This window comes from Petromyzon marinus, chromosome 37, assembly GCF_048934315.1.
Source record: "Petromyzon marinus isolate PM22_M1 ecotype Great Lakes invasive population chromosome 37, UKy_Petmar_22M1.pri1.0, whole genome shotgun sequence".
Lineage (NCBI taxonomy): Eukaryota > Metazoa > Chordata > Hyperoartia > Petromyzontiformes > Petromyzontidae > Petromyzon > Petromyzon marinus.
This window is the reverse complement of record NC_133703.1, coordinates 6,665,782-6,676,540: the sequence shown is the minus strand read 5'-3', so window position 1 is coordinate 6,676,540 and position 10,759 is coordinate 6,665,782.

Here is a 10,759-nt window from a genome sequence, read left to right as displayed (position 1 = left end):
ACATTCACTTGACAGGGAGACAGGTGTGAAACTTGTGTGCCTGAGCAACTGAGGATAGCTCAGCATTGTGGCCGTGTAAGGCAAACGCAGGGGCGGGGGAATATTGGTAAAAGGCTGATGCAGTGTCACTCTCAGGTGTGAACACAGCGACACGTACGTTGTGGCTGTGTGTCAGCAATTCCAGAACGCATTTAATTCAGAAAGTAAACCCCCTCAAGGGCAACAACAATACATACTTGAGGCAATCTTGATTTGAAGCTTTCGCGACTGCAGGAATCCACACTCTTTGGTTCTTTCGGTAAAGTCACGTAAAATCGAGGAGGAGGCCGCTTTCCTACCTTACAGTTACACGCTAATTTCTCACGTTAACATCACTAGCCCTGGCCACTTCTTTATGACCCATGGGCTACATACATTTCAAACCATTTAAAACAGTCTGCCTCAGCAGCACACCAAGGCTTTCCCACCTGATGACGGACGCTTGTGTTGCGCCCGAAACGTCGTGATTTATTTTATTTTATACCTACGTGACTCTACCGAAAGAACCAAAGAGTCTACTTGAGGCATCCAATAATAATAATACAATTCGCAGTCAACAAGCGACGCAATGCATACACACGTACACACACACACACACGCTCATACACGCAGGCACGGCACGTACGGAAATGCCCAGAGGTATGCTGGTGATACGGATGCCCAGATCGTGAATATCCGGAGCCCCGTATCGTTCCATGAGATGCTTCAGCAAGTCCGGCACCTTGAAGCGTGCCATCACTCCTTTGCCTCGGGAGCTGCGGCTCTTGGCCACGAAGGTCCTAAACTCTGCCGCAAACAACAACAACACGAGCGGGTTACGCAGAGCGCATGCTAGGGGAGCAACGACGACGCATTGATTCGGACGTGATCATTCATCCTGAAGATCGCGATATGCACACCGGATCGCGTGCGTAAGAATTTATGTTTTAGATTTGTATACGTTGCGTGTCATTGTTTCACATTGTCCAACACCCACCCACTCCAGTCACTAGAGCCGGCTGTGTTCACGTTTTAAAACAAGGCGTTGAATCTAGAATTTATTTACGAGCCCTCAATCGCGATAATCAATTGATTCGCGACATGGGTGGCTGGGGTGGCGCGTATCGCTTCTGTTTATGTCTGCAAGGAATCACTTGCTGAGCCTTCGTATCATTTCAAATACCAAACAAATTCATGCATCAGTAGCACTGGGGCCTTGAAAAAGGGAAAAAAAATCCGATAAGCGACGTTTCGGGCAATGACCCTTCTTCATATTGCATAGAAAGGCCAGAGAGATTGAGTGAACAATAAGAATTGGAAACTGCACTTCACAGCGATTACCGTGTTTCAAAAGTTATTAGGTAACCATTCATATGAACCTTATGGCGGGACCCCGGGGTCTCATAAGTCCCCGGCTCTTGCATAAACATTATATTATATATTATATATAATGTAAACATTATATATTATATATAATGTAAACATTGTGTTATAATGTAAACATAAACTTTGCTTTTTTTCACCAATGGGTTTGAAGGATGGTGGCAAGTGTTGTCTTGTTAAACTATGCCTTTAAAACTGAAAACTACTTACCTACAGTAGCTCTATTTACATACACTATCTACAAAATAATTTACTCCCCTCTGTCAATCATCGTGTTTCTCAGTGTGGATTTGTAAACACACTTGTTAAACAATACATAAAATAGTACGCGTTTTCAATGCGCTGTTCATATCGTAAAATGCGTTTTTACAAATGTGACTCTACAGCAGTTGCAGAGCCGCACTTTTATATAATTCAGGTCAAAGCCAGATAAACAGTGGAGGATAAACATCGCATGAAGGCGGGGCAATTGTTGTGCAATCATTTCAGGTCAAATTTACAGGTGCGTTTTATTCATGCCACACAGGTAGAGAGTTGAGAGTGAAACCTGGCCCACTGGCATCGTGAATCATGGATCATGAGTCACCCGGACTTGTTGTGTTTGTTTATGGTTGCTATACAAGCCATCAAATCTACACCACGAAGAGAGTTGATGAACAAGTAGGAGAGTGTGTAACTGGATTGCATTCATGTGCACAGGCGTTTCACATGTGAATATAAAATAAATAACGTCGACTCAAACGCCACTCTTTAGGATTTGGCACACTCAATAACATTTTAATTGATAAATTAAGACCAACAAACCATAATCAAATGGGTCATGCATCGATGTACCAATTGTGGTTACGGACTGCTAAAGAAGAAAATGATGAATGCAGATTCGAAGCGAGTTTAAACGTGAATCTACACCATTTAAATATATTTTAAACAACCCGTTGCAAACATGACAGTAATTTGAAATGTAGCACTGTACATCAGAACAATTTGAAAGACGTTAGAGATTTGAAACTGTCCAAAAAGAAAGGAGGAAAATAAATGTATTTTTACATAATACAGGTTTTTGGGGTAAGATTGCATAAATATAAAAATATGTCGGTAAACCCACCACCACCCGACACAGCCAATTAGTAAGGTTTGTCACTTAAACAGAACATGCCAATTCGTTACTAGTACAGCACACCGGTTGTGTGTTAGAGAGCAAAGCCGCAACATTAACAATCTGAGTACGTCGTTTCGCCAGTAATTACAACCAGCATCATCAGGAGGCAGTCAGAATTGTGGATTTTAAAATGTAGATTTATTTAAATCTAAATTAAAAAAACATATAGAGAAACTGGAACATTATTATTACAGAATTTGGTGAGACATGTCGAAAAGAGAATGACTCCAGCTTAGCTTACAAGAACTAAGAGACACAGTGTGGCCATGTGGCCTTAATGAGAGAGACTGACTCCAGCTTAGCTTGGAAGAACTAAGAGACACAGTGTGGCCATGTGGCCTTAATGAGAGAAACTGACTCCAGCTTAGCTTGCAAGAACTAAGTGACACTGTGTGGCCATGTGGCCTTAATGAGAGACTCACTCCAGCTTAGCTTGCAAGAACTAAGAGACACAGTGTGGCCACGTGGCCTTAATGAGAGAGACTGACTCGAGCTTAGCTTGCAAGAACTAAGAGACAGTGTGGCCATGTGGCCTTAATGAGAGAGACTGACTCCAGCTTAGCTTGCAAGAACTAAGAGACACAGTGTGGCCATGTGGCCTTAATGAGAGAGACTGACTCCAACTTAGCTTGCAAGAACTTAGAGACACAGTGTGGCCATGTGGCCTTAATGAGAGACTCACTCCAGCTTAGCTTGCAAGAACTAAGAGACAGTGTGGCCATGTGGCCTTAATGAGAGAGACTCACTCCAGCTTAGCTTGCAATAACTAAGAGACACAGTGTGGCCATGTGGCCTTAATGAGAGAGACTGACTCCAGCTTAGCTTGCAAGAAATAAGATACACTGTGTGGCCATGTGGCCTTAATGAGAGAGACTCACTCCAGCTTAGCTTGCAAGAACTAAGAGACACAGTGTGGCCATGTGGCCTTAATGAGAGAGACTGACTCCAGCTTAGCTTGCAAGAACTAAGAGACACAGTGTGGCCATGTGGCCTTAATGAGAGAGACTCACTCCAGCTTAGCTTGCAAGAACTAAGAGACACAGTGTGGCCATGTGGCCTTAATGAGAGAGACTGACTCCAGCTTAGCTTGCAAGAACTAAGAGACACAGTGTGGCCATGTGGCCTTAATGAGAGAGACTGACTCCAGCTTAGCTTGCAAGAACTAAGAGACACAGTGTGGCCATGTGGCCTTAATGAGAGAGACTTACTCCAGCTTAGCTTGCAAGAACTAAGAGACACAGTGTGGCCATGTGGCCTTAATGAGAGAGACTGACTCCAGCTTAGCTTGCAAGAACTAAGAGACACAGTGTGGCCATGTGGCCTTAATGAGAGAGACTGACTCCAGCTTAGCTTGCAAGAACTAAGAGACACAGTGTGGCCATGTGGCCTTAATGAGAGAGACTGACTCCAGCTTAGCTTGCAAGAACTAAGAGACACAGTGTGGCTCAGTAAGCGCGTTGTGACGGAGCGCGTTCCGCGTTGTGCGAAAAGCGTTCCCTAAATTAAAGAAAACACGTTGTAGTGAAAACGCGTTATCGTGTGAACACGCGGGACAGACCCAGGTGTTGTGGGTTAACTCCCCGAGGTAAACTTTCTTCCAAATTTGTGTTTTATACGCCTTGTGCTCCGCCAATAATTGTTGTGAGTGTCGCTCCTCTCCCCTCTGTTGTTCATGGAGAGAGACTGCACCCTAGTGCCCAGTATCTTCCTCTGCGAGCCTCTTCAAAATGCTGATCTTGACACCGCTGGAAGCAGTCATCGGCCTTGACCTCACCCCACAACAGTGCAATTTTAACAGCTCAACATCAAAACACGATGATGGGTCGCTTGCACCAATCGCACAGCACCACAGCATTGACTCTAAGCTGTTACTTGTGTAGAGGGGGTCACGTGTGTCACCATAATTGCCCTAATCCTGAAACTCGTGCTGCGTAATATTTTCCTTGCCATATTATCTGTGACACACATAATGAGGACAACCGGTAAGTCAAACGAAACCAGAGGTGGGAAACCTGTTCTTAATATTATTAATTTCAGGCAATGTGAACACGACTTTTAGAAACACCGATGCAGCTATACACACGCCAGATTGTCCAGAAATTCAGTTGACACTAATAGGGTTTATTTGCCAGTATTGTACATTATTTAAATTACATTTGTTTGGGCGGCAGGGTGGTGCAGTGGTCACGCCCGTGCATGACATCTTCTGAAGGACTGCCTGGCTTCGCTTTTCTAATTATGGTCCCTTTCTCTGTATGGGTTTACTCCCATGGCAAAACAACAACAACATACAATGTAACTGGTACTAGCCAAACATCCAAATTACTCCTGCGAAAAGGTGGCAGGCCCCTCCTGAACAAGAGTCTTGAGACTCAGTGAGATTGCTTGTGTGGCGATATAAACGTCTTGATCCATTATTATTTTTTCTACCTACGTGACTTTACCGAAAGAACCAAAGAGTAAGGATTCCTGCAGTCACGAAAGCTTCAAATCAAGATTAATGAGTGTTTACATGTGGGAGGAAATCGGAGCACCTGGAGAAATCCAAGCAAATGGGGGGGCCAACGCTCTATCACAAATCTACAGATGGAACAGGCGGAGTCCACATTATTCGACACCGCCTTCTCTGCCTCCTTGACGACCAAGGGGTGGGAGTTGTCGCAATATTTTTGTAATCCACCAACCCTCACCTCCACGTAGTGGTGGTTTACAGGCATACATAGCCACCACAACCACCCGGCTAAAGTAGCTGTAATGCACATCTAAAATTCTACAAAAGTTGATGGGGCAAAGGTCGTAGGTCAATTGGTTTGATTTCTATGCGCATTAACCAGTCTCTAACGTATGCACATTTAGATTCGCATTCAGCCGCCAATGGAACAGGTGGAGTCCAAAAGCTAAGTGGATGTACTGATTGTATCTTCATTGCGGGACTCATCCAGCAGTGAATTGACATGGGCTTCAGGTATCCACGTGTGGACGGGCAATAAACACTGGGGCCACCTGGCGGTAAATGTTTGCCGGTGCACATTGGGACCGGCTCACACGTCTCTGACCCCAGGCAGCCCCCAGCCACTGGCGTGCAACACAGCGAAGGGAATCTCCCACCAATGAGAACCACGCACAACCCATGGTGCAGTCCTATAACTTGGACTCCTAAACACAACAAAACCCATAGCCGCCAACCCACACGGTTTACCCGTATTCTGTTGGGGGAAAGTGAGTGTGTTTCTCCCTTGTGATGGGACTTTGTAGGATGAACGTTGAGATTTATAAGGGGCACGGGGTGACCAACAAGGTCTGAATTGGTCTGTAATAAGGTAGGCACTGATAAGGGGTTGACAGCGATGCACACCCCACACAATACAAAACGGCAAGCGGCCAGCAACAACAAAAAATTATAATACATAACTGTCCAATGAGTAATTAGATCATTAAGATCAAAGAAACGTGTTCCTTAAATGGATCAAGTTTATTGTTGCAAGAGTTTGGGAAAACAGGAAGACCGGGTGTGGATTCCAGAGTGGAGCAGTGCAAACTGATTAATCTGAAAAGAAGAGTGAGGTGACCTGCATGGTGGTGAGTGGGTGGGTGAGTAAATGGGTGAGTGTTTGAGTAAACGAGTGGAGGAGTGAGTGATAGGGTGATTGAGTCAGTGACCGGATGCGTGAGTGACTGGATGCGTGGGTGACTGGATGCGTAGGTGATAGGATGATTGCGTGGGTGACTGAATGAGTGGGTGACTGAATGAGTGGGTGAGTGGATGAGTGCGTGATTGAATGGGTGACTGGATGAGTGGGTGACTGGATGAGTGGGTGACTGGATGAATGGGTGACTGGATGAGTGGGTGATTGGATGAGTGTGTGATAGGATGATTGACTGAGTGACTAGCTGAGTGTGTGATTGAATTAGTGACGAGATGAGTGTGTGATAGGGTGATTGAGTTAGTGGGTGACTGGATGATAGGGTGATTGCATGGGTGACTGGATGCGTGGGTGACTGGATGAGTGGGCGACTGGATGCGTGGGTGACTGGATGAGTGTGTGATAGGGTGATTGAGTTAGTGACTGGATGAGTGGGTGACCGAGTTGTTTAGTTGAGTGCGTTCTTGTGACCTGCAGTGAGGCGCGGTGGTTGAACGCGGAGTGGATGAGATGAAGCGGTCAAAGTGTCTGGTAGACCGAGTCCCTTAACGTGGGTGGAGGGGGGAATTAACGAGGGGAAGTTCACTGCAACATTCACCACGGTGGTGCTAGTAGTCGCAGCGAAAAAAAAGTGATACAGGGCTGAATGAATGAAGGTTGAGGCGAGGATGCAAGATGGTGTAGAGGAGGCAAAGAGGAGGGTACAGGAGGTGAGGTGTTGAGGTGGCGTAGTGAGGAGGCGTAGAGGAGGTGTAGAGGAGGCGTAGAGGAGGGTGCCCCGCTCTTGGCGTTGATCTTGGTGAACACGTGTCCGCGCCCCGTCTCGTAGCTCTGCCCGGTGCTGATGCAGCCTCCACCGGCCGAAGCGCCCAGCGTCCTCGCTGAGTCCGTGCCCAGCTCCGCTCTGAGCAAGCTCTCCATTGCGCGCCGTCTGCTCGCAGCAACAGACACAACGATAAACTCCCCCCCCCCCCCCCACCCGGTCCGGTGTGGCCTCTAAATACTTATTTCCTTGGGAGAGGTGATTTATCGGACGAAGTCTAAATGGTAAAATAACACACACAGCATCTACCGAAAGGGAATGCATACTGATGCCTATCTGAATGCAGATTCGGATCATCACCCCGCACAGAAAACCTCTCTCATCACGATGCTCATACATCTGGCTAAAACAGTGTCAGATGGTGAAAGTCTGAGGAGAGAGATTAAACATGTCAAAGAAATGCGACGATTGAATTTCTATACTCTTTGGTTCTATTCGGTAAAGTAACATAGGTAAACAAATAAAAGAAAGCATTATAATTTGTTTTTATTGCTTTATTTGATTTTTTCATTGCTTTATTTTTTTTACCTACGTGACTTTACCGAATAGAACAAAAGAGTATGGATCTTTGCAGTCACGAAAGCTTCAAATCTAGGATTGAATTTCTACAATAATGCTCAAATTAACAGAGCAGTGAATGCCAAACCAACATCGAGCAGCAATACTGCTGAAAGTGATCAGGTTATTAAACAATTAAAATACCATATATCGTGGGAGTGACTGACAAATTAGCTCGACTTTTGGAAAAGCAAAAAGCTAAAAATCTAAGTACGATTTGGCACGGTACACAAAATTCAAAAAATTGTATCTTGTACTAAAGATGAATTGCCTAAGTCATCAACAGATGGTATGTATCGGATTAATTGCTTATGTGGCAGATGTTATATTGCACAGACGGGATGTAACATTAGCGTACGACTAAAGGAACACCAAATAAATATTAAACACTCTCAAACATAACTGTTGGAAGTTGCAGTACATGCTTGCCAACAAGAACACTTAATTGATTTTGATAACGATGAAGTGTTGTGTAAAATTTCGATTTAAAGCTTTCGTGACTGCAATGATTCATCTTCTTTGGTTCTTTCGGTAAAGTCACGTAGAATGAGAATAAAATAATAAATTTATAAAATAATATTATTGTGTTATTTTATTTTATCAATTTATTATTTTATTCTCATTGTACGTGACTTTACCGAAAGAACCAAAGAAGATGTTGTGTAAAACTAATTATTACTGGCCAAGACTAATTTGAGAATTCATTGAAACTGAGAAAAATGTTATTATTTTAACCTCTCTGACAGCTACAGGCTTAGTGCGGCCTGGAAGCGTATTATTAAGTTATTGTGATTGTAAGATGAGGAGATGAAGGCAGAAGAAGAAGACGTGGGGCGATGTGGTGATGCGGTCGAACGTGGTGGCCCGAGGAGCGGAGGGAGAGATGGCGTGGGACGGGGCGGTGTGGAGAAGGTGGCAAGGACGGCGGACCCCACGTGAGTGGAACAAACGCGTGGAAGAAGAAGACATCTCACATTTATCATTACTTATAGAGGAAACATACAAATTTAATTATTACTAATCAATTATATAATTTCAATAATCCCCCTCCCCGCCTCTGATTTCTGCACCTGATGGGTTCAGTGATGACATCGCCTTTCTCTATTTAAGACCGGAAGCAGGTGGATGGCTTCACTATTCTGGCAAATCGCCCGATGATGCTGGATGTAATTACCAGTGAAACGTCGTACTCATCTTGTGGATTTCCTCTCCAAAACACCGGTGGGCTGAAGTAGTAACTAAGTGGAGTTTTGTTTACGTGACAAATTCCTTACTAATTGGCTGTGTCAGGTGGTGTAGGGTTATGACACATTTATACTTACACGATCTAACCCAAAAACCTTTGTTATGAAATTTGGACAATTTATTAAATATATTGTATACCAGAAAAAACAGCAATTGACTAAACATATACGGCAATAGATGTAACCTCGCAGCAGTGAACGTGACGAAATTTCATCATGGAAATGTCCGCTGCACAAAACCTTCCGTTCATCGCCCCACACGTGGTACCTCAGCCTCAGGATGAAATAAATCATCAGGGAGTTCTCCGTGAGCATCGTGCGCGCTCCAAATCCAGAATTGAGCCGTGGTCTCGGCACCCAGCCAGCCGCCTTCTCTTCTTGGGGCAGTCGGAGTCCAGCACGCTATCGAAGGGCACGTGGTGAACGCTCAGGACGTGTCTCTTGAGCTTCGACTTCTGCGTCGCTCCGTACGAGCAGTCACTGCACGGGAAGGGCTTTTCCTCTGGAACACAAGACATCCACCGTTGAGCACACGCACGCGCTAATACATAATTTATTTATCACCATGCAGTGGATGCCATAGCATTACAATGTATATGGGACGTTTTATCAATCACGGTTGATGACCACTGGCCCAAAGGTCCAAAATGCCAAATGGCCAGCAACAAATACCTCCGATTAGCACGGTTGGCTACGTATGGTACGAAAGAAGTTCAACATACGTACAAATAGTAGAAAAGCAAGATACTGATTTCCTGAAAAATATCATAATACATTTTTGGGGCTTATTTTGAAGCCCCAACATTTTGCACTTCTTCGTGTGGTTGATGTTGATGCAGAGCAACAACTATAATTTAACATTGAGGTGGTTGAGCCAGATTATTCTATTACAGCTCATTAATTACACAATAATTACCTGCAATAGAACGAGTAAATACACATGGAAGTTAGGTGTTAGTACAATGAAGAGGAAATTCCCATTGTGGAAATGACTCGGTCTATACATTCAAAAATGTTCCCTAAATTTACCCACTTGTTTAAGTAAAATTTACCCCGGTTAAGAAATAGATACTTTTTGGAATTTGTCAAGCAATGTATTTTGCTCAGTTTCCTTCCAATGGTGCTATTGGCTCCATGTCATGAGATGAAGTATCCCTGTGCAACTCTCACACAGCAGTGAACCACCTCATGTAAGAGAACAGCTCGTGGAAGGAGATATCATTGCACTACTCATGACATCCCTTCGTGACCGTTTTGTATCCACTAGGAGGTTATTGCAATTTCCTACACATCACGCGACATCAGAAGTGTTTGCTGGAAGAAGTTTGGTAACTGGATAAGACCATCAATGAGAAGCCAGTTTAATCATGGCTCGGTGACTGAAACCCAGAGTTTCACGGTTTAACCCAACATCCGAGCAGCACCACATCAGATCTCTAGACTCCTCAGCGCAGGCATACAGATATGGTCAACATATGCGTACATTAACTAATTTGTGATATTATGAATTACATCCAAATGAAATGTAGTGTGTGCATTACTAGGACGTACCTAAAGGTGCCAGGTTGGGTTCATCCACCTTGGGGATGCTCTGCTCCACGCAGCCTCCTGCTTCCGTGCAGTCCATCCTCTTGATGTCCGAATTCTGGCTGTTGCTACTGCTGCAATTGGTGACGCTGGTGGTGGTCTTCTTTCTTTTAATGGGCTTAGGTCTACTTCGCTTTTCCTTCTTCTTCTGGTGGCAGGCCCCTCCTGAACAAGAGTCTTGAGACTCAGTGAGATTGCTTGTGTGGCGATAGAAACGTCGTGATCCATTATTATTTTTTCTACCTACGTGACTTTACCGAAAGAACCAAAGAGTAAGGATTCCTGCAGTCACGAAAGCTTCAAATCAAGATTAATGAGTGTTTACATGTGGGAGGAAATCGGA